Below are 24,416 nucleotides of genomic sequence, written 5' to 3'. Positions count from 1 at the left end.
ACTCAAATAGAAACAGATCCCTTTGATCCATGTGTCAACTTTAAAAAAATATATTATCTGTGTTTTATTGTATTTTTCTTTATTTTGTTAACATGTCTTAATTATGTTTTAGCCTGATTTTAGCCACATTGGGAGTTTTACCTTCAGGAAGCCCTAAACCACAAGTTTGACACCTCTGATCTACATCTGTCTATTTTTTCCAAAAGAATGCCATAAGATACTTTATCAAAGGGGGCAATTAGGTGGTGCAATGGACAGAGTGCCAGGCCTGGAGTCAGGAAGACTCATCATCCTGATTTCAAATATGGCCTCAGACACTTACTATCTGTATGACCCTGTTTGCCTCAGTTTCCTCATCTGGAAAATGAGCTGGAGAAAGAAATGGCAAACCACTTCAGTATTTCTGCCAAGAAAACCCCAAATGGGATCATGGAGAGCCAGACACAATTAAAAAATTACTAAACAACAAAAAACCTAATCAAATGCTTTGCTAAAACTAAGTAAGATCAGATTCTCCTGATCTAGTTTAGTAATTCTGACCAAAAAAAAGATAAGATTTGTCTAGGGTCACCTATTCCACATGAAGCTATGTTGGTTCTTTATGACCATTGTTTCCTCTTTTCTATGTTCACCAACTATGGATTTAATAATCGTCTAAAATTTCCCAGAAATCAAAGCCAAGTTCATTGGCCTATAGTTTAGAAACTGTATTATTATTTTCCCTTTCTTGAAATTTGGGATGTAATCCCAGGAATACAGTTCCTCCCCGAGTTATTGTCATGAAAGCTTGGTGGGCCAAGGTATCTATCTTCCAGCCAGGTAGCTAATAGTTTTTACACTGAGTTCTCCAGTTCCCATGGTGACCTTGTGGGTCTTTTTTTTTTAATGCCTTTGAACGGGCTCCTGCAAAGAAGCTGATGTAATCAAATCAAGGGCTAGACTCCATCTTGCCCAAAGGAAATCAGAGATGATGGCAGATTGGCAGTATTCAGAGTGGCACACACTCCAGATCTGCTTCTTGGTGATCCTAAGTCAAGAAGTAGGGGTAAACCAAAGGATACCAGAAACTAAGAGAAGCAACTGACCAAATACCAGTGAGAAAATTGGGCCAAGGCCACAGAAGGTAACTGGTGAGGAAATATGGGCCCTTCTGCAGCTCTTATCCTACCTCCCTCTGTCCCAGAGTGAAGGAATGTTTTCATTACCTCTTTGCCACTAACTTTCTGTTTTGCCCACCAATTCAGTGGGAGGAGAAGGAAAGAGGGGGAAAAATGCTTTTTATTGTCTCTTTATGGCTGCCAGCCAAAGCAGCTGACATTTGGAAACTCTTTTTCCCAAAATGCTTACTTTCATTCTTACGTTATGTAAACTGTTTTTAAAAGAAAGTAGATGTCCATATACCATGAGTCTGTTTATCTATAGTAGTAGAATGGAAATGAGAGAGGGGAGGCTAGAACCCAATGGGAAAGGAGATTTATTTGTTGTACCTCAGTCAAAATTGCTGGATAGGTGCCAGAGTCAATGAGAGAAAGTGTCTATTTTTTCTTCATAACCTTCTGGAATGCATAGGATTCTCCATCATATACCAAGGACCCATGGACACTGTGAGAGAGAAAATCTCAATTATGTGGAAAGCAGTCACTTTTTTTTTTTACCTGGGGGTACCTTGGGGCTGCTGGATCTGTGACTTGGTTGCCATTTGATAGCCTTAACTAGCAGGGAGCAATTCACCCATTCAGGGAGTTTTGGTGAGATCCACAGCTAGGCTGGTCTTGTTTTGTTGTTAGAGAGTTCTTAGTCTTGCTCAAGCACTGATATCCCCCAACCCTTACAAGCAAAAGTCCTATTTTCCCTTCTCCTGCCCACAAAATTCTCCCGTTCTCCATAATCTTTCAGAAATGACCAACAATGGATCAATTATCATATTACCAGTTTTTCTAATACCCAAAGATGTAGTTCAGTCTAGGCCAGGAGATGTAAAGTAATGGAAGGCAACTAGATATAATATAATAATAAGATTATTATATGTACCAATATATTATATATAATATATAATAGCTATATCTCTCATGTATAAATACATATTTAGATACATATATAATAAGATTATATGTAATAACTTTGGATATCAGTTCCTATTAGTCATTTTTTTTTCATTTCCAGTACATGTCTTTGGCAGAGAAATTAAAGTAAGAATTAAAGAATTAATTAAGAACTGAGAATGAGCTCTCTGCTCCTGACATGTTTTACAGAAGTGTTGTGCTTTTATGTTCATCCTATGTGTTCTGCCCTTTCTCCCATCTTCTATAAAGACATGTTTTCATTGAAGTTGGTTAGTGAGTTCTCTGAGAATCTATTTCAATCTCTCCAGACAACTCTTGGTTTTCTTCCTAACTAGAATTGTTTCACTTTATGTCTTCTGAACTTCACTCTTAAGAATTTTCTGTCTTTCTCGAGATGACTTCCTCTGTAGGATTTTAGTGGTAGCCTATCTATTCTTCCTCTGAACTCTGAAATCTGTTCCCCCCTCCCCTGCCTATCTAAAGTACATTTAAGGTTATGCCCAGTTTTAATCTTCTCTCTTCTCTATCACAAACTCCAGAAGGGGGATCCAGTGGTATATTGGAGAACCAGAATAACCAACAGCTTCAATCTTGCTTGTTTTCCTGCATATCCTCATTCACGTTATTGGACTGTTATTTTTCCTCTTTGATTGACGTACAAGGACTAAGCTTCTGGCCTAAGGTCAAACCACTAGTCAGTGCCAGGTCATTTTTCTTGCTTTATCATTTCTGACATATTGGGTTTTTTTTTTCAAAATTTACTCCTCTTATTTGCCTGACACAGAGTTTAAAATATATTTTATATTATCCAGACATTTTTCTTTAAGGCCAGATGAGCTGAAGCATGAAATGTTAAGAGTGGGGTGGATCACAGCTTTGCTGCCAGGCTTAAGGACAGCAGAGTCTACAAGTTTTGGCTTTTCCCCAAACATTTTTCCAGGCTATGGGAGCAGTTAATTCTGCCCTAAGTACACACTGTGTCCTCATATATTAGGTAGCCCTCTATCTAAGGCAAGATTTAATTGGTTTGAGTTGGGTAATTCATAGTGCCTCATTAGGGCATCAAAACACATACCAGGCTTTCCAGTAATTTTCTCCCCTGAAAGTGCATTGATTGACTACCTCACAGGGCAAGGCATTATCTAAAGGACACTTGGGTTTGTCCAGAGATTAAGACCACAATGGATAATTTCAAAACATATTTAGCAATCAGATGAGGGTTCAAAGAAATATATAAATGAGTCAACTTTTCCTACTTCTAATAAAGCTATACACACACATGCACATACACACACATACACATGCACACACACACACAACTAGCAGCTAACATTTTTATAACACTTTAAGGTTATATCTCATTTGATCCTTACAACAACCCTGGTAAGTACCATTATTATCTCCATTTTATAGATAAGTAAAATTAAGTAGGCAGAGGTTAAGTGACCTGCCCAAGGTCATACAGCTAGTAAGTATCTGAGTTGGGATCCAAATTTATGACCTCAGCTCTACATCCAAATTAGTGATAAAAATATAGAACAAAAAAAAACAGATCTGAGGCTCTTCAATAGAGACCACAATCCAGGTTATCCATAGCCACTACACTTTGATTCTAGGCATTCAACCAATTCTGAATCCTGAATTTCTTGGTTGGGTTAACAGAAAGAATGTTGGACTTGAGGTCAGGAAGACCTGATCCAGGACAAGGAGTTCATCTATTTTATCTTAAAAGCAATATGGAGGCATTGAAATTATCTAAGTAGGGCAGTAACATAACTAAATATGTGCCTTAGAAATATTATTTTGTTCTCTACTTGGGAATAGATTGGAGACAACAGGAATGTTGGGGCCTAGATGTGAGTAATCGTCATCATAGTGAACATAGGGGTCATAGGCAAAAGAAGTACAATTAGAATCAATAAGACCTGGCAATTAATTGGATGGGGCGGGGGGGGGGGGGGGAAGGGGAAGGGGATGAAAGGGAAAAGAGGTAAAGAAGAGGAAAAAGTCAAGAATGACTCTAAGGTCACAAACATGGATATCTGGGAGGGTAATGGTTGACTTCAAGTGAAATTTGGAAGAGAAAAAGATAATTGGTTCCATTTGGGGCAGGTTGAGTTAAAAATAAGATATCCAAGTTCAACTGGTGACTGGTAAATTTGGAGTAGAGTTCAAGAGAGATATTTGGGTAGATGTAAACATTTGTGGTCCATCAGCATAAAATGACATTTGAAGTCATGGGAGCTGATGAAATCATGAAAAGAGTGTTGAGGGGCAAAAGAGTACCTTGTTGAAATCCTTATGAAAAATATAAACTTAGCAGGTCAGTCAATACAGGGAAGGGAAGGAAGAGAACATGTATTAACAACCTATTGTGTACCAGGCACTGTGTTAAATGCTTTACAAATACTATCTCACTTGATCTTCAAGCCAATGCTAGGAGATAGGTACTATTTTAAAGTTGAGGAAACCGAAGAAAATAGAGGTTAAATGACTTGCCCAGAATCATGCACCTTGGAAGCATTTAAGGTGCCTGCTGTGCACCAAGCATTGTGTTAAGCACTGGGAATACAAAGAAAGATGAAAAAAAATCCCAACTCTTAAGGAGTTCACAATTTATAGGGAAGAGAATATTGCATAAGAGAATATTTACAAACAAGCTAAATACAAGAGAAATTGGAGTAGAACATGAATGATGATTCAACAAAGAAAACTAAGAAGACAAACAGGTGGGAGGAGAACCAGGAGAAATGTAGAATCAATCAATAAATAAACATTTATTAAGTACCCACTGTGTGCCAGGGACTGTGCTAAATGCTGGCCATGCAAAAAGAGGCAAAATGATGCAAAAGACCTCAAAGAGCTTACAGTCTAAGCAGGGAGACAATGAGCAAACAAAGATATACCAAGCAAGCCGTGTGTGTGTGTGTGTGTGTGTGTGTGTGTGTGTGTTGTGTGTGTGTGTGTGTGGAATAAATAGGAAATAATTAACAAAGGGAAGGCACTGGAATTGGGTGGTTGGGGAAAGCTTCTTATAGAAGGTGGGATTTTAATTGGGACTTAAAAGAAGCCAGGAAGGTCAGTAGTCAGAGCAGAGGAGGAAGAGCACTCCAGGTATGGGAGACAGCCAGAGAAAATGCTTGGACCCATGAGATAGAGTGTCTTGTTTGTTGACTAGTCAGGAGATCAGTGTCACTGAATCAAAAAGTACTTGTTGGGTATTAAGGGTAAGAAGACTGAAAAGGTGGGAGAGGGGATAGGTTATGAAGGACTTGGAATGCCAACAGAGCATGTTGTATTTGATTCTGGAGGCAATAGGAAGTCTTTGGAGTTTATTGATTGGAGGGGTGACATGATTGGACCTGTGCTCTAGGAAAATCACTTAAGTTGATGAATGGAGGATAGATTGGAGTGGGGGAGAGACATGCAGCAGGCAGACCCACCAGTTAGACTACTGCCATAATCCAGGTGTGGGATGATAAAGGACTCACCAGGGTAGTGACAGTGTCAGAGGAGAGAAAGGGGTATTTTCAAGAGATGTTGCATAAATGAAGTCAACAGACCTTGGCAACAGATTAGACATAGTGAGGGGAGGGGGATGGAGGTGAGAAATAGTAAAGAACCCAGGATGACTCCTATGTTGTGAACCTAAGGGACCAGGAAGATGGTGTTGCCCTCTACAGTAACAGGAAAGACTGGAAGAGGGGAAGGTTTAAGAGGAAAGATAACAAGTTCTGTTTTGGACATTTGGAGTTTAAGAAATTCACTGGATATCCAGTCTGAGATATCTGAAAGACAGCTAGCAATGTAAGATTAGAGGTAAACAGAACGATTAGGTCAGGACAGGTAGATTCGAGAATCATCAGCATAGTGGTTAGTGCAGGGGAGATGACCTAGGAGAAAATTGCAGAGTCAAGGGCTCAGATATCATGGTGGTGATAAAGAGTAGAGTTTCATAAAGGAAGGCAGAGGGAGAGGTGAAAAGGCAATAGATTAGTTAGATAAGGGGATTTCAGAATTCTTGAACATTGAGGTGGTACATTTGTGGGTGATAGCAAGATCAAGGGTATGATCATCTTTGGGTGTGGCTGACATTTGGTGGAGTAGTAGCTCATGGAAGGTGAGTAGGTTGAGGAACTGAGTGGTTAGGGTTATTTGCTTTGTCTGAGATCATGATTGCTGCATCTGCTTTTTTTACTTCAGCTGAAGATGACAGATTCTACTCCAACTCTTTACCTTTACACATACCTTATGTGTGTGCCTTTCTGTTTCAAGTGTGATTCTTGTAAGCAATATACTGTAGGACTCTGGCTTTTAATCCATTCTGTTATCTGCTTCCACTTTATGGGTAGGTCCATCCCATTCATATTGATAGTTATGATTACTAACTGTGTATTTCCCTCCATCCTGCTTTTCTTCCTATTTATCTCTCTCTCCTTTCACCCTGTCCCTCCTCAAAAGTGTTCTGCTTCTGACCACTACATCCTCCAATTTGCCCTCCTTTCTATCAGCCCCGCGCTGTATTATTCCCTTCCTCCCTACTTCCTGTTAGGGTAAGATAGATTTCTATACCCAGCTGAGTGTGCATGGCATTCCTTTTCTGAACCAAATCTGATGAGGGTAAGGATGAAGCAAAGTTCTTTTGTGCCTCTTTTGTATGAGATAATTTGCCCCATTCTAACTCTCCCTTCCCCCTTCTCCCAGAACATCCCTCTTTCTCAATCGTTTATTTTGTTTTATTTTTTTGGATATCATCCCAACATAGTCAACTCACACCCATGCCCTCTGTTTAGGTATACTCCTTCTAACTGCCCTAATAATAAGAAAGTTCTTAGGAGTTACAAATATCATCTTCCCATGTAGGAAAATAAACAATCTAACCTTATTGAATCCCTTACGATGTCTCTCTCCTGTTTACCTTTTTATGATCCTCTTGAATCTTGTATTTGAAAGTTAAATTTTCTATTCACCTCTGGTCTTTTCATCAGAAATGCTTGAAAGTCCTCTATTTCATTAAATATCATTTTCCCCTGAAGGATTGCACTGTTTCTCTGGATAGATGATTCTTGATTGTAATCCTAGTTCCTGTGTTCTCCAGAATATCATATTCCAAGCCCTCTGATCCTTTAATGTGGAAGATGCTAAATCTTGAATTATCTCGACTGTGAATCTATGATATTTTAATTGCTTCTTTCTGGCCACCAGTAATATTTTCTCCTTGATCTGAGAGCTCTGGAATTTGACTATAGTATTCCTGGGAGTTGTCATTTGGGGATCTCTTTCAGGAGGTGATTAGTGTATTCTTTCTATTTTACTTTTAGGTTCTAGGCTATCAGGGCAATTTTCCTCTATAATTTCTTGAAATATGATGTCTAGGTTCTTCTTTTGATCATGGCTTTCAGGTAGTCAAATAATTCTTAAATTGTCTCTCCTTGATCTATTTTCCAGGTCAGTTGTTTTTAGGTGAAGTATTCAACGTTTTCTTCTATTTTTTTATTTTTAATTTTGTTTTATTGTTTCTTGATATCTCATGTAGTTATTAGTTTGTACTTGCTCAATTCTAATTTTTAAGAAATTATTTTCCTCATCAAGCTTTTGTACCTCCTTTTCCATTTGGCCAATTCTTTTTTTTAAGGAGTTCTTCTCTTCAGTAAATTTTTGTGCATCTTTTTCCATTTGGACTATTCTGTTGTTTAAGATGTTATTTTCAGTATTTTTTGTGCCTCCTTTACTATGTTGTTGATTCTTTTTTCATTATTTTCTTGCATCACTTTCATTTTTTTCTGAATTTTTCCTCTACCTATCTCATTTGGTTTTTTTAAATCCTTTTTTTAGTTCTTCCAGGAGTTCTTTTTGGTCCTAAGACATATTCACATTTTAATTTGAGGTTTTGCATGTAGCTGCTTTGATTTCATAGTCTTCTTCTGAATTTGTGTTTTGATCTTACCTGACACCATTGTGACTTTCTATCATCAGGTGCTTTTTTATTGTTTGCTCATTTTTCCAGTTCATTTCTTGATATTTAACTTATTTTTACAGGATCTCTTCCTGAGGTAGAGGGAGTTCCTGGAGTGGAGGGAGCACTATCCCAAGCTTCAGACCTTTCTTGCTGCTGCTCTCAGAGCTAGTTCTGAGAGCCTATAAGTTTCTAGCTATTTCAAAGTGGTATGATCAAAGGAAACATATGATCACTGCTCTCCTAGCCTGTGCTCTGGTCTGTGAGCAACCACAGGTAGTCTTTTCTACTGTGTAACTGTAACCACAGTCCCCACTCCTGCTAGTGTCCTGGGACTGTGACCTGGAACCACCCATGAACAATGCAACAGAGTCTTACTTCCTGTGCCAGCAAAGGGCCCTCTCTAATCTCCTTCTGACCAGTTGTCTAACCCCTTATCATCTCTGGGCTGAGAACCTGGAAGCCACAATCGCCAATTCAGTCACTGCCCGGGCCTGCTTCTATCTTTCCAGAATGCAGCCTGCTCTACAATGGACTGTACTCTATTCACACCCTAGGGAGACAGATCTTTCCTGCTGACCTTCTAAGTGGTCTTGGGCTGGAAAAATTGTTTCACCCTGACCTTTTGTCGGTTCTGCTGCACCAGAATACATTTTGAACCTTTGTTTTAAAATTGTTTGGAGGAGAATTTGGGAGAGCTCAGGGGATTCCCTGACTCTACTCCATCATCTTGGCTCTACTCTCCCCTTCTCTCTCTTCTCCCCATGGTTAGGGTATTTGAGAAAAATTAATACATATATTGAAGTTCCCCAGTATGAGGGCAGAAGTTGGAGAGCAGAGGAAAATTGAACCAGGGATCAAACTCAATGAGAAAGGATGGGAGTAACACTGGGGGGAGGGGTGGGTGGTCTTTAAAAAAACAACTGGATTTCTAATGTCAAATACTAGAAAGAGGTCAAAGACAATGAGGGCTGGGGGGAAAAGTCATTGGATTTAATTGTTAAGAAATCACTGCTAATGTCTGAAAACAGTTTCAGTAGAGTAGGGCCAGAAACCAGATTGTATGGGTCTTAAAAGAGAGTGGGTGGTGAGGAAGAAAGAGCAGGCAATAAGTATAGATGACTCTTTCTAGGGGTTTGGCAAGGAAAGCAAGTAGAGATAAAATATAATACTTTAAGAGATTGGCAGGGACTAGTGAAGATTTTTTTAAGGATGGGAGAGACCTGGGCATGTTTATAAGCTACAAGCTAGGAGCCAGTAAATAGGGAGAGATAAAAGATGAGAAAGACAAAGGAAATGATTGATGGGATTAGCCCGTGGAGGAGACAGGAGGGAATAGGATCAAGGACACTCCCCTATTTGTGTTAAGGACACCACTATCCTTCCTGTTACCCAGGTTTACAACCTTGGAGTCTTCCTTCACCCTTCCCTCTCCCTCAACCCCCATATCTGATCAGTTGCCAAGACTCATTGATTCTATCTCCACATCTCCCAACTGTCTGCTTCTCTCTCCGCTTATATAACCCCTCCCCAGTTCAGTTCCTGATTACCTCTCACCTGAACTATTGCAATAGCCTCTCAATTGTTCCTTTACTGTCTTCCCTCTCCAATGCAATCCTCTACACACATGCCAAATTGATATTCTTTTTTAGAGTTTTTTTTAAAACTGCGAACTTAACAATCATCAACAAACACAATATTTCCAAATAGAGAGAATAAGGAAAAGCATATATATGAATTTTTGTTACAAATAATTTTTAAAAGAAATATATATTGTTCAATAAGGTAGTAAAAAATGCACTATTTGTGTCCCTTTCTGTACTTTTTCTTCTATCACTAACCATTTATCTATCTCTTACAGAAGTTCCCCATTGTAGTGTGTGTGTGTGTGTGTGTGTGTAGTCTATAGAATATATACAGTCAAGCAAAACAAATAAGTGAGCCATAGCTGAGCATGCATTTCTGATTCTGTACTAGCCAATTTATCACCTCTTCACCAAGAGGCAGAAGGTATGTTTCATCATCAGTCTCTTGAAATTATGATTGGCCCCTTATTTGTTCAAAGTTTTATGGTCTTTCAATGTCAAATTTATATTCTGAAGACAAAATCCTAAGGAACTCCCCTACTCAAAAATTTTCCATAGCTCCCATATTACCCCTAGGACAAGGAACAAAATCCTCAACCTGGCATTTAAAACCCTCTACAGTCTTGTTCCCACCAATGTTTACAGTCTTATTTCATATTATTTCCCCTTTATATACCCTTTGTTTCACTAAGGGTTCCTATATGTATATATATATATATACCACTATATCTCTTGACCCTGTGTCTTTGCACAAGTCGGACTCACTATCTGAAATGCACCCCCTCTTTGCCTACTTCTTATAGGATGACCAGCCTCCTTCAGGGCACAAGTCAGGTGGCAAAGCCTATCTGATGCCTTTCCTGATCCACTTCTTAGCACATATTGCCTCTTGAAATTATTTTGTATTTCTTTGTAGCAAGTCCCTTTACATTTACTTACTTTTGCCCATGTCCTATCACCCAGGAGAATATAAACTCCCTGAGAGCAGGAGTTGTTTGGTTTGGTTTTTTTCTCATTCTTGGCTTTGTATTACCCAGCACCTTATGAGTGCATTCTTCGCTATGCCACAGTGTCTCTCAGTGACGTAACAAAATAAATGCCTTTGTGCCTTGGGAAGGATGGACAGATGGAGTTAGGGAGTGGATCTGTCCAGTACTTGAGTCAAACCATTACATTCTCCCCTCTCCCAAGCTGGAGGAGGTTTTGTCATTATGTTGAGAAGCCTCATGATTCTTTGACTTGAGAATGCTGATGCATGAAAAAGGAATGCTTTCACATTGGATTCTGGATTCCAGGCCTCCAAGAATGTCCCACACCCTCATGCCTCCTGCTGGGGTTTTGCCTTGAACATCTCCAATTTACGGTCGTCTTTAAGACTTGATTCCCAGGGGACACCACAGATTGGGAACCTTCAGAAAAGTCAGTTGTTCCAAGTTTGACGTTTGCTTATACCGGACATTTTCCTGACAAGTTGACTCATTTCTTAACAGCTTAATGCAGGCCACTGTCATTAGACATAATTCTCACTTCCCTTGATAAAGCCATGACCCTGCCTCTGACTGGTCCTGCATAAGTACTAAAGGCCACTGAATGTGGCATTTTATACTTGGCAGAGGATGTTAAACAACAGATTTTTCAATTAGTCCTCAAGGCTTCAGTCTTAACCTCAGAGGGCCAAATATTCAGACAATTGAACTGCATCCACCTGTACAGACAAGGGCATAATTGGGGGCAAAAGGGAGCTGCAGAGTGCATGAATATCTATTTTGCACTTGTGGGAACATTGCACAGAATCAAAGTGGCTGCAAATTTAGTCTATAATTGAATCTGCTTATTGGACCTGTTGATATGATATAGTCTCTGAGTCTCATTGGAGGGAATAAGGTATGATGCAAAGTTTCCCAAAATGTTAAAACTTCCATAAAGTATTTTCCTTTCCTAGAAATATTCTAAAAAGAACATTGCAGGTTGTTAAAAAAAAAAAATTTAAATCATCACTAGCCAAAAGAAGCATGATATTAATGGTATGAGTCATATTTTCAACTTTTATTAAAATTTTGAGGCAGGTGGGGTCGGCCAGGTAGCACAGCGAGTAAGAGCACCAGCTCCAGTGTCAGGATGACCTGAAGATCAAATCCTGGGCTCAGACACTTAGCACCCACCCAGAAACACCTGGCCGTGTAACCTTGAGCAAGTTACTTAACCCCAATTGCTTAGGGGTGGCCAGGTGGCTCAGTGAGTAGGAGATCGAATCCCCGGCTCAGATACTCAGCACCACACCCAGAAATAACTGGCCATGTAACCTTGAGCAAGTTACTTAATCCTGATTGCTTTTAAAAAAAAAAATTGGGGGGCAGGAATGGAGTCAGAGGTAGAGTACAAGACAAAGTCAGGAAGACTTGAGTTCAAATGCTGCCTAGGACTTTTATGAATAGTGTGAATCAGGGGCAAAATACTTAATGTCTCAGTGCCTCAGCTGACACTCTTAATTCTTATCTACTAAGTCATACAGGGATTGCAGCTGAAGGGGTTTCCAACACATTGATGATCTGATGAAATCATCAGTCCTTCATGTAATTTATGTAATAACATAATTAAAATTCTACTTTGTAAGCAACAAATGTACTTGGCATTTATTGTGTCAAACATCATGCTTAGCATTGTGAAAGAATGCAAAAGAATTAGAAGGCGTGTATCCTGCCTTCAAAGACCTTACCACCTAGTTAGTGATATTGACTGTCCAAAAAAACATACATACATACATACACAAATGAATGAAGAATATTTTTACAGACATATTTTAAATTTATAAGTTGATGGAAAGGAAGCTGAGTACTGAGGGGGAAAGTCCAGTGAGGTGAGCAGTAGCAAGGCTTCAAGGTCACGGTGAGTTCTTGACTGGAGACCATGAAGAGGCATAGAGAACATATCAGGTAAAAATAATCGCCTATGCAAAGGTCTACAAATGAGAATGAGTTACATGCAGGATAGTAGACAGCTCAGAAATTTCATGTATAGAAGGAAAGAGAAATTCAGTCAAGGAATGGGGGGAGGGGAGGAGAAAGCAAAGAGGGACAGGGGAAGCATTCATTTAAGGGTTTTGAACAACAGATTGGAGCATTCGATCTGATATAATAGGTACTAGGGAATCACTGTCCATTTTTTCAAGATAATGATGAGGAAAATTATGTCTGAGCACTATTATTTCAGTAGCCTCTCAGGTGCCTTCCAGGTCTATAACTATGATCCTATGACCAGCTATTTTTAGGATGGATTAGAGTGGAATAAGATTTGAAAGAGTGCAACCAACCAGTTGACTATTTCAAAGCTATGGTGGTGGCTATCTAAATGGAAAGGAGAGGGTTTATCCAAAACACGTTGGAAATGAAAAATGTCCAGATTGGCTTTCACAGACCCCGGGCCTGGAGGGGAGGGAGTCACTATCTGCCCTGTCTCACAATCACTGGTCAAACCTGGCCCACTGGTGCCATCTATTGGTTTCTAGTTACCTGTGTTTCCTGGGTGTCCCGTTCCCTGTTGGACATAGAGAAAAGATGGTTTCTTTTTCTTCCCCGCTTCTTTCTCATGCTCACCAAAAGCAGGATGCTGAGTTAGCTGTTTTAAAGGGGAGGAGAAGAATGATTACAAAACACTACAGAGGAAATATAGTTTGGGTTGAGAATTTAATATTATATAATAAGTCAAAAGGTTAAGGATTTACCTATTGCAAAAATTTTTATGGATAAATCCTAGTCCTATGTATCAAGTGTAAAGAACCAGGTCTGTTCTTCTCAGTTCCCTCTTCCCTTCTGCTTTTACCAACTGTATCAAATTAACTTTAGCTCTCTTGCGGTACATTCAGCGAACAAGGCTTAATCTTCTCTAATATTTCAATTATCAGTGTAGGAGTTTAGGACTTGAGATAGATTATTCCTTCCCATGGCCTCACTATTTGTTCATTTCCTTGGGATACATCAAGCTGGACTCTCTGGTTATGGCCAAATGGGTGATCCTATACTCACAGAATGTATTAATCATCTGTCCAATCTTAAAAGAAAAGAGACAGAGACAAAAAGACAGAGAGAGACAGAGAGAGAGAGAGATGCTATGTGATGTGGTGGAAAGAATTATAAACTTGTGAGTTAGAAGACATGTTTTCAATCATAACTAGCAGCCTAGGACCTTTAGGCAAGTCCCTTAATAAATGTTTGAATTAAATTGAAATGAGTTACATTGGATGGGACTGAATTAAAGTTAAACACCTACTATGCTCACAACATCAAACTAGAAATTGAAAATCAAAAATGAACTGAAAAACAGACCCTTCTCCCCAGCTACTTACAAGCTAAAATGATGGATAAGACATGTATAACCCATCACCCATTACTGAAGCATCCAGGCAGACACAAAATCAGTTTCAATCTTGAAGGTTTATCAATAATTCATATTCCCTATTGCTCGTGTGCCTACCCAGAAAGTTTCCTCTCTGGGATCATCTGAATCTGGTTTGTTTCTAGTTCTCTAAGTATAATTAGTTTCCTTGCATGAACTGATAATAAAGCATATAACACAGAACACATTTATCATATTCAAGAAAGGATAGGACTTGTATCTGAGTCCATAGAGAGTCAAGAATACTTTTCTCCTTGGTGACCTCCATCTATCCCAAAAGGATCCAAATTTTGAGCTACTCTGGGCTTGAGGAACCACGGGGAAGTGGGGGGGGGGGGGCTGTGTGGAGGAAGCTGTTGCTACAAAACAGGCCTCTCCCTCTGCCCCTAACCCTACTGCATTTGTCCAAGCCCCAGGACTCAAACATCTTCAGAAGCACTTCAAGCTGTTGGAGAGCTCCTTTGGTGTATTAGTTAATTGTATCATGGCCCTGCCTAAAACAAGAAAGCTTAGAGATATGTTAACTAGCATAGAAGCAAATTGGTTCTGAATATTACATTAAAGGTAGGAACTATTCCATTTTTTATAAATCCCCTGTGCCTAGTACAATGCTTGAAACACAGTGAGTACTTGAATCAAATTGTTTTTTAATCAAATTGCAAAGGTAGGCTCCACAGGGCTTGGCAACTAACTGGTTTGAAGTTAGGATAGAAGTGTGGATAAGATGGCTTTGAGGTTTTCAGTCTCAGTGTTTAGACAAAGAGTGGCAGTATCAACAGAAATAAAGGTATCAATTTTAGGGCTTGGAGGGAACGTTGAGCTTGAGAAGGTGCTGAGATGCCCAGGTGGAACTATGGGACAATAAATTGGAAATGCAGAAGCAGCAGAGGGTCCAGAGGGAAGCAATCAATTTGGGAATCATTTGTATATAGATAATAATTGAAGCTATGAGGGGGCAGGGGGCCGAATTTGCCAAAGGAAAGAAGAGAAAAGAGGAAGGTCTTGGGAATGTTGTCATGCAAATCAAGGAAGGAGACAGAGATGATACTGGAAAAGTAGGGGAAATTAAGCAATTTCAATGTTGAAAGGCAGTATGGTATAGAGCACAGAGAGACAGACAGCCTTGGAACTCTGAAGACCTGAGTTCAAGTCTTATTCTGACAATATATACATTGGCTACATGACTCTGAGCAGGTCACTTACTCTCTTAACTTACTCTCTTAATGGCTTCAGGTTTCTCTGTAAGACTGTAAGATGCAGAGAAGGTGCCAACCTGAGAGTTAGGGAATGGAGGGGAGTGGAGGGGAGGAGAGGGGAGGGGGATTTGCAATGCTATGGAAACCAAGAGAGAAAAGTGTATTATTGAAGGAGGGGGAATTATCAGCATTTTCAAATGCTTCAGAAAGGTCAAGAACATGGAGATTGGAAAGAATATTGCGGGGGTGGGGCCAAGATGGTGGAGTAGAAGCACGACCTTCCCGCAGCTCCAGTTTCCACCTTCCCCAATCCATGCAAAAAGGGGACTCTAAACAAACTTTGGAGCTGCAGAACCCACAAAATGACACAGAGAAGCTAACCTCCCACTGAGGACAGCCGGGAAGGCTGGCAGGAATCAGCCAGTGCAGTGCTCTGGGAGCCAAGCCCAGCCCCACACGGAGGCTTTAGCCCCTGGGCAGGCCTGACCAGCCACCAGCCAGAGGGACTCCAGATCAGCAGCAGCTGTGGCTGTTTCCAGATTTATCAACACATAGATGAGAAGGACAAAGTGAGAGGCCAGTGCAGTCTGGACTTTGGGACCAGTAAGTGGGAGTGCGAGGCTTTTACCCCTGGGGCAAGAAGCCCCTGAGACTATGGCACAGCCAGCCAGTGCCACATGGCAGCTTCAGCTCTTGGCCTGCAGAGTGTAGGGGGACCAAGCACCAGTCTGAGAGGTAATCACTCTTGCTTTAACCTGGTTGGATCTGGATTGCAGTCTAGGGTGGAGGTCCTGGGGTGTGTGTCCAGCTTGCCAGAGCGTGTGGAGACCTCAGAGAGGGCACCCATCTAATACCTCTGGGCAGCTGAGAAAACCCCAGCATTTGGGACGAAAGTTCCCCTGTCTAGTGGCAGAGTCCTGCTGTGGCAAAAAGCCCAAAAGTCAAGTAATTGAGTGGCAAAATGAGCAGGCAAAGGAAGCAAAGCAGACAGAAGATTCCAACATTACACTCCTATTTTAGGGATAAAAAGGAGCAAAGCATGGAACAGGAGGAAAACAGTGAAGTCAGAACTCCTGCACCAAAAGCTTCAAAGGAAAACACAAGCTGGTTACAGGCCATAGAGGACCTTAAGAAGAAGATAAGAGAAGTAGAGGAAAAATTGGGAAGAGAAATGAGAACAATGCAAGAGAATTATGAAATGAGAGTCAACAGCCTGACTGAGAAAAATAATACTTTAAAAAACAAACTGACTCAAATGGCAAAGGAGGCTCAAAAAGGCAATGAGGAGAAGAATGCCTTAAAAAGTCAAATTTGCCAGATGGAAAAAGAATCTCAAAAGCTCAATGAGGAGAATCATTGCTTCAGAATTAGATTGGAGCAAATGGAAGCTAATGACTTTATGAGAAATCAAGATGCTGTTAAACAGATCCAAACAAATGAAAGAATAGAAGGCAATGTGAAATATCTCATGGGAAAAACCACTGACCTGGAAAATAGATCCAGGAGAGATAATTTAAAAATTATTGGACTACCTGAAAGCCATGACCAAAGTAAGAACCTAGAAATCATCCTCCAGGAAGTTCTCAAAGAAAACTGCCCTGATGTTTTAGTACCAGAGGGCAAAATAGAGGTTGAAAGAATCCACCAATCACCTCCTGAAAAAGATCCCAAAAAGAAAACTCCTAGGAATATTATAGCCAGGTTCCAGAATTCCCAGATTAAGGAGAGAATATTACAAGCAGCCAGGAAGAAACAATTTTAATATTGTGGAAACACAATCAGGATAACCCAGGATCTGGCAGCTTCTACACTGAGGGATCGAAGGGCTTGGAATATGATATTCTGGAAAGAACATTGCATTTGGTGATAAGGAAGTCAATGTTGAACTTGGAAAAAACAGTTTCAATAGAATGTTGAGGATGGAAGCCAGCTGGCAGATTGAGGAATGAGTGACTAGTGAGGAAGTAGAGGTAATGAGTATAGATGTCTCTTACTAGAAGTTCAGCAGTGAAAGAGATAAAAGATAAAGAATGGTGGTCAAGGGAGGGTTTGGGGGTTGTTTGGTTTTTTTAGGCTAAGGAAAACTTGAGCATGTTTGTAGTTAGAGCAGGAAGAACTAATAAGGAGAAAAAGATTGAAGATACCTGAGAGACAAAGTAGAATTGATGGAGGAAAGGGATAAACTCAGGGTCAGCATTGGAAGCAACTACAATCAACCATAGACAAGAGGACAAAGTTGGGTGAGGACATAGAAAAGTTGTAAAGTATGGAGGAGGAGAGATGGCGTTAATGACAAACGGTTTTAGTCTTCCTAACAAAGCAGGGGGTTATTTCCTCTGTGGAAAAGCAGTCTGGGTGAAATTGGGAAATTAAGGAGACAAGAGAAAGTTTGGAAAATTCACAGCAGTGGATGTCATAAGAAGTCAGTAGTGATGAGTAGCAGGATGTCGAGGATTAAGGGTCCAGTTAAAGATAGATAGAATAAATGTGTAGTGATACAAATTTGTAGTGAGCCCAGTCAATGGGGTTTGATGATTTCCCCCTAGTAGTATTCACCTGCTCTAGAGTAGGAGAAAAGACATACCCAGGGGCAATCCCACTGAGACTAAATTTTCTTCTCTGTAAAATGAAGTTGTTGGAATAAGTGGTCTCAAAAGCCCTCTCTAGTTCTAACATTTGATGAGCCAGTAATACTGCTTCCCATACTTCTTTACCTCTGAAGACACTTCGTGCAACTGCACACCTAAGTCACTTATTAAGCATTTGGTTGGGAAGATTTGTCAAGCTGGATAAGAAAATGTGAGTGCTGCTGTTTATAGATTATGGAACCTCAACTGGTTACTGCTGAGCACAATTCAAAAACAATTCCATTGAAATTGTTAGAGGCACGGTTCAATAAACAAAGATGTTTAGCATGCCATTCTGAAAGGAAACCCCAGCTAAATAATCTAGCTATCAAATGTGACTGAGAAGAACAGCTGGAGAAAGTATATGATTGGCCTGGGTCCATCATCATTAGAAGGGGAGGGAGGCTTGGTAGACACCATTTGTCAGAGAACTAGGCAGGTAGCCCTGGGTCTAGCCATGGGGGCAAAAGGGGCAGTAAATTGGTGGGTAAATTAAAGAGACAATTTCTCCAGCTGTTTGATTTTCATGCCTCTTGAGTTTTGAGGTTAGAGCAAACTACCAGAATAAGAAACATTCTTGGGAGGAGGGAAACTCATTTAGTATTATGTTGGTAGTAGAATTATAACTAGGTCTAGAGCAAAGAAAGTAGACATCTATTATTCATTTCTTTTGAATAGACTTGTGCTGTCTTTGAATACAAAGAATGACTGGAATTTACTTGCCAAATATGGAAGATGCTGGGGGAAAGCTCCTCACTTGCTTTTAACCTGACCTTGTAAGAGCTAATAGGTCTCTCCTTTACCCATAATGATGCTAAGAGATTCCCCTACAAAGCACCTTTGTATAAAAGGCTCCCTGAGAATCATTTTTACTTTTTTTTAAAAAAGATAAGTTGTGAAAGTTGAACCTAGGGAGGCAAACTGACTTTTGCAAGGTGACACTGAGACCAGATCTACATCTCTTCAGGATGGTCCTACCCAGGAAGATCCAGATTAATTGTTTATCTGCTTATCTATCTTAGTTATCTCCCTCATTCAAATCATAGATTTAGAGATAGAAAAAACCTTAGAAGTCATTGAGTCCAACCCCTTCGTTTTACAAATGAGGAAAAAGAGGTCCATCGAAGTTAAGTGACTTGCCTAAGGTCTCACAAATAGTGAATAGTAGAGCTGAATTTTAAAGACATCTTCAGAGTACAAATCTGGCTCTCTAGCCAATAGAAAAGCTAAAATAGATGGACATTAACCTACATACAAAGATATCACTCCATATTACTCTGCCTATTGGATTGACCTTGAAATCTGTCTGAATGAATGACCATGACTGAACAATCCACACAGCCTTCTTTTAACTGACTTTCCCCACCAAAAAATCCAAATCCTTTTCCCAAATATTGCAGTATAGAAGCAGCTTTAAAATTGAAATCCCCTGGAACCTGCCAAGGATTGAACTAAATCATGAACTAAAAACAGGGAAGGCAAGAGAAAATAAGAGAAGGGAAAGATCTTTACTAAATTTATTGAATCAGAACATCAAGATGGTCTCTAAACTAAATGAGAATTGAATGGTACAGAAAGAATCCTGGATTTGGAGCCAGAGGACCAAGGTTCACATGTATGATCACATGATGATCATAGGAGCATACATTTAGAACTGTCTCTGTTTTATATTTACTTGTAATTGTACAGATTTGAATAAATCTGGAGCGGCAGCAATAGAGATCATTACCTGTGCCAAGCACAAGCACTTTATAATGATAACCTCATTTGATCGTCACAACAACCTTGGTAGGTAGGTGTTGTTATTATTATTGCCACTTTATAGATAAGAAAACTGAGTCCAACATAGGTTAAGTGACTTGTCCAGGATCTCACAGCTACTAAGTGTCTGAGGCCAGATTTCAACTCGGGTCATCCTCCAGGCCCAGTATTCTGTCTACAATACCACCTGTTGTTGTTTATCCCTTTTGGGGGTTTTCTCAGCAAAGATACTGCAATGGTTTACCATTTCCTTCTCCAGGTCGTTTTACAGATGAGGAAACTGAGGCAAACGGGTGAAGTGATTTGCCCAGTCACACAGCTAGACTCTAGAGCTAGAGTTCTATCCACATGATGTGCTTTGGAGTTGCTGGGAACCCCAATGATGTAGTTGGGGGTTGCTGGGAACCCCAAAATGTCAGGTACTGGAAAGAATTCACGCACTCAAACTTTCCAGTCAAAGTGGCAAGGTTTATTGTGACAACAGTAGAAGCCAACATTTATTGTAACATCAACAGATTCCTAATGAATCTACAAATTAATGGGGGCCTAGGCTGACTCTAACATACAAAAAAAGGAGGGGGGAGATTCTGGATGGGATTAAGGAGTGGTAAATAGCCTGGGGTGGGCCAGGTGCAACAGTGAAAGAAGTAAAGCAGTCTGGGGTGGGTCCCGAGCAACTTCTGAAAGGATGGTCAAGTATCTAGGTGGGCTGGGATGGACCAGATGCCTTGGGCAGGTGCCGGTGATCTGGGCTGCTGAAATCTATGGGAAAATTCTGAGACTGGGTGGCTCTCAAGGACATGGTCTTTTCCTTTTAGGGGTCCAGGTCCCATCAACTCATCACCCTGAGCCCCTAGCTGCCTCTTAATGAGATCATATACCTAAAGCATATTAAAGCACTATCTAAAATGCTAGTTGTTATTGTTCTTTCATCTGAAAAGTGAAGGATTTGGAACTAAATGACTCCTCAGGTCCCTTTCATCTCTAGGCACCAGAAGCCTCTGCAGTCCTTACCACTAGGACTAAACACTGCCTCCCACCTTGAACTCCCCCGATATAATACAGCACTGATTAAAAAGTGTCCTTTAAATATTTTCTCTGATGAGCATTTTATAATGTTTCCAGGAAGGAGAATTCTAGTTTTAAGTAGCAGCATGAGAATAAACAAATCTATAATTTGGAGTAGCAGCTCTGGGGACAATAAAGTCAAGGTCTCCCTCCCTCCCAGATTATAATTAACAGTGTAAGGAATTCATGAGAAGTGCGGCAAGGAGTGCTTAAACCTTTTTTGGAAATTTAAAAACAAGTAATGATCTCTATTGCCACTGCTCCAGGTTAATTTAAATCTGGACAATTACAACAATTAAATATAAAACAGAGACAGTTCTAAAGAGGGAGCTGCGACAAAGCAGAATAATTGCTGGTGCCCAGCTATCACATTTACATAAAAAAAGATTAAAAAGCTGATTTACATTTAAAAAACAAGATCAGGCAACATCTAAAACAGATAACACAACCCTGCTGAGAAAAGCTCTTTTCATCAATAAAGGAGAAGCAAAGGTGATTATCCATGACAAAACTAATCTTCTGTATTGCTTTAATCACCTAAAACTACTTTAACTGTTTATTTGGGAATGGTTACATGAAAATATATATATATATATATATATATATATATATATATATATATTGCATGTAAAACTGCCTAATTTCCAGAATGAAATAAAACATACATACAACTAAGTTTTGGCACAGGACTCTCTTCTCCAGAACCCATTTTCTCTCTCCCCTTTAGTTTTCCCCTTCCCTTATTTGACTCAACTCCTGTGCAACTTTAAAATCCCCAAATATAATTTTCCTAATGGTAGAGCCATGACTAGAACAAGGCAACTGGAACATTGCCCTGTAGAAATATATTAAGAGTATACTGTGTGCCTGGAATTGTACTAAATACAAAAATGAGACCGCTCAAGGAATTTCAATTCTGAGAGAAGATAGAATACATGAAGAAAAGTGGGTGACATGGGAGGGAGTTTTGGTCTGGGGAGTCACAGGGATTATGCAAGGAGCTCCGAAATACTGGGTGATCCTGACCTTTCTGGTAGCCATGATGTGTATTGACTTGGTTGCCATCGCTAGAACAAGAGATCCAAAAGAAGAAGGAAGGGTAGAAGTGCCCACGTTGGGTTCCTGGTAGATAACTAGAGACTATAGATTTAGACCCAGGAGGAGCCTTAGAAGGCATTCAATCCAACCTTTCATTGTGCAGATAGGAGAACTGAGGCCTTAGAAAAGTAAAGTGGCATGCCCAAGGTCACACAGATAGCAAGTGTCAAAGCCAGAATTTGAACTTAGATCTTCCAATACTGGATCTGAAACACTTTGAGCAGCCACACCCTGAACTAAGGTGCTTCCTCCTCCCCCAACAGTGACCTTCCCAGAAAAGGTCTCACATTATCCCAAGATCTTCCCACCTCAGTACTGATGAGGAATTCATGACCCTTACCTTTTTTCCCAAACGAATTTGGGTGCCTACTTCTAGAGGGGGGAAGACGAGGAGATTCAAATAGAGTGATCAATGAGAAGCCCATTATCTCAAGTACCACTTAAAGCCACTTCAGGAGACAGAGAGATTCAAGTAAGCTGGTCAATGAATTGCCAAAACTAATGGAGTACACCCCTCATCCCCAGTCCCTCACTCAGGGCTGAACAATGGAATAATAATAATAGATGATGCCCGAAACTCTGAACTTTTGTCCCTGGTTACCTCATCTCCCCAGTTATGGCAGGCTTTCCTCTATAAGAATCCCTAGCCTCTCCTGGCCAGTGGACATCTCTTTAGGGGGTGTCTCCCTTAAAGACCTATCTTCCTTTATTGAGTGTGCCCCATAAGCAGCTCTCTCCCTTGGAGAGCTTGGGGAGCTCCCTGTCTTAGGGGCCTACCACACAATCTCCCCTTAAGCTGGGGTCTCCTTTAAGCTACATCTCTGTTAAGGGGCAGAGAAGCATGCTTGGTGTGTTGTGTTATCTGTAATAAATGCCTTTATTTGATTTGGTGACAACCTGAATGAATTCTTCTGAGACAACTTTGTGCCCCAACATTTTGAGGTGCCCCTAAATCTCATCATTTCCTTATGGTCTCAAGGTCTGAGGTTTCTTCCTGGTTTTTCCCCTCCCCTGAACACCTTCCCATCTACCATCAGCAAATAGAATTTGCCTTCAAAAGTTTATTTAATTTGAGAGCATTTTGTGGGGCTTGCCCCTTGGCAGGTTTGGTGGTTCTTGTCCCTAGTGCCACAACTACCAGCTACAACAAAGGAGGAATATAAATTGATTTGAGTTTAAACTTTTTTTTTTAATGGGGATGAGGAGCAGGGAAATGTTAATGAGGAAATTACGACAATGTGTTATTAACAGCCTAAGCTGTTTCCAATTAATTGAATTTGAGAATCAAAGGAATAGTATTTGTGTATGATGGAAGGGCTTAGATACACTCTGGCCAAGTTGACAATATTATAACATTTGGTTAAATGCTGCCTATTCTTCCTTGACTTCTATTCTAAAACCAGCAATGTGTTCTCGTAGAAGAGGTCCTCTGGTAAACTTTGATAAGATGGATATTACAGTCACTAACACAAAGCAGGTAGGAGGCACATGGATAGAGCACCAGACCTGGAATTAGGAAGACTTAGATTTCATTTAGCATTAGACTCTAATGAGCTGCACCACCCTGGGCAAATCACTTATCCAATGTCTGCCTCAGTTCCCTCATCCATAAAATGAGTATAATAATAGCACCTGCTTTCCCAAGGTTGTTCAGAAGATGACATGATATTTATAACTCTGTGCAAACCTTAAAGCTCGATATAAATGCTAGCATTATTGTTATTTGGGCAGCTAGATGGCACAATAGATAGACGATAAGGCCTGGAGTCAGGAAGGCTCCTCTTTATGAGTTCAAATCTGGCCTCTGACACTTACTAGCTATGTGACCTTGGGCATGTCACTTTTTTTTCCTCAGTTTCCTCATCTGTAAAATGAGTTGGAGAAAGAAATGACAAACCACTCCAATATCCTTGCCAATAAAACTCCCAATGTGATCACAAAGAATAGGACACAACTGAAAAACTACGCAACAACAAAAAATGATTGTTACTATTATCAACATTATCATTATCCACATGTCTAATCTTACAGGGGTTATAGAATCCCAGAATCACAGAGTTGCAGGGGGAGAGGGTATTATAACTTAATCAATCCATTCTGTCACTCAATGCAAAAATCCCCCATATCATCTATCCCTGACAGTCATCCAGTTCAAATACTCCAAGTGCCAGTGAGCTCTCTTACCTCACAAAGGTAGACAGTAGTAACTCAGGAAAACTTCATTATTTTGTGCCAGAACGTGCTTCCCAGTAACTTCTACCCCCACTAGGTTTTACTTTCTGGTGTTGCACAACATGGTGTACTTCCTTTTCCATATAACTCTTTAAATATCTTAAGACAATCATCTCATTTCCCCCAAGTTTTCTCTTCTCTATTTTGAAAATCCTAAACTTCTTCAACTATCCTCCTATGACTCAGTTAGTCTCCAGACTCCTCACCTTCCTTGGGATGCCCTCAGTTTGCCAGGGTACATTTAAAATCATAACCTCCAGAACCGAATACAAAATTCCAGATGTGGTCTGACCTGGACCAAGTACAACTGGGATGATTATCTCTGGACACTATGGGTTTATTAATGCAGCCTAAAATCACATTAGCTACTTTGGCAGCCATGTCACATTGTTGGCTCACGAGAAGCTTAGAGGCAGCTAACGTCTCTAGGTTATTTT

General features: G+C 40.2%; 1 long non-coding RNA gene across 1 annotated transcript; it reads right to left on the bottom strand.

Moving 5' to 3' along the window:
* Nucleotides 1-1,457: 1,457 nt before the first annotated feature.
* Nucleotides 1,458-24,140, bottom strand: LOC138151595 (uncharacterized). The gene is made up of 3 exons (XR_011165872.1): nt 23,932-24,140; nt 13,115-13,220; nt 1,458-1,602 (listed from the first exon to the last, which is right to left on the bottom strand). It is a non-coding gene; the product is annotated as an uncharacterized lncRNA (long non-coding RNA).
* Between the last annotated feature and the right edge of the window lie 276 nt (nt 24,141-24,416).

Source organism: Petaurus breviceps, unplaced genomic scaffold (assembly GCF_028583685.1).
Source record: "Petaurus breviceps papuanus isolate PSGF00001 unplaced genomic scaffold, PetGlider_PUasm1.0 90903, whole genome shotgun sequence".
Taxonomy (NCBI): domain Eukaryota; kingdom Metazoa; phylum Chordata; class Mammalia; order Diprotodontia; family Petauridae; genus Petaurus; species Petaurus breviceps.
The sequence above is the reverse complement of the archived record's forward strand: the minus strand, read 5'-3'. Positions and strand labels throughout refer to the sequence as shown.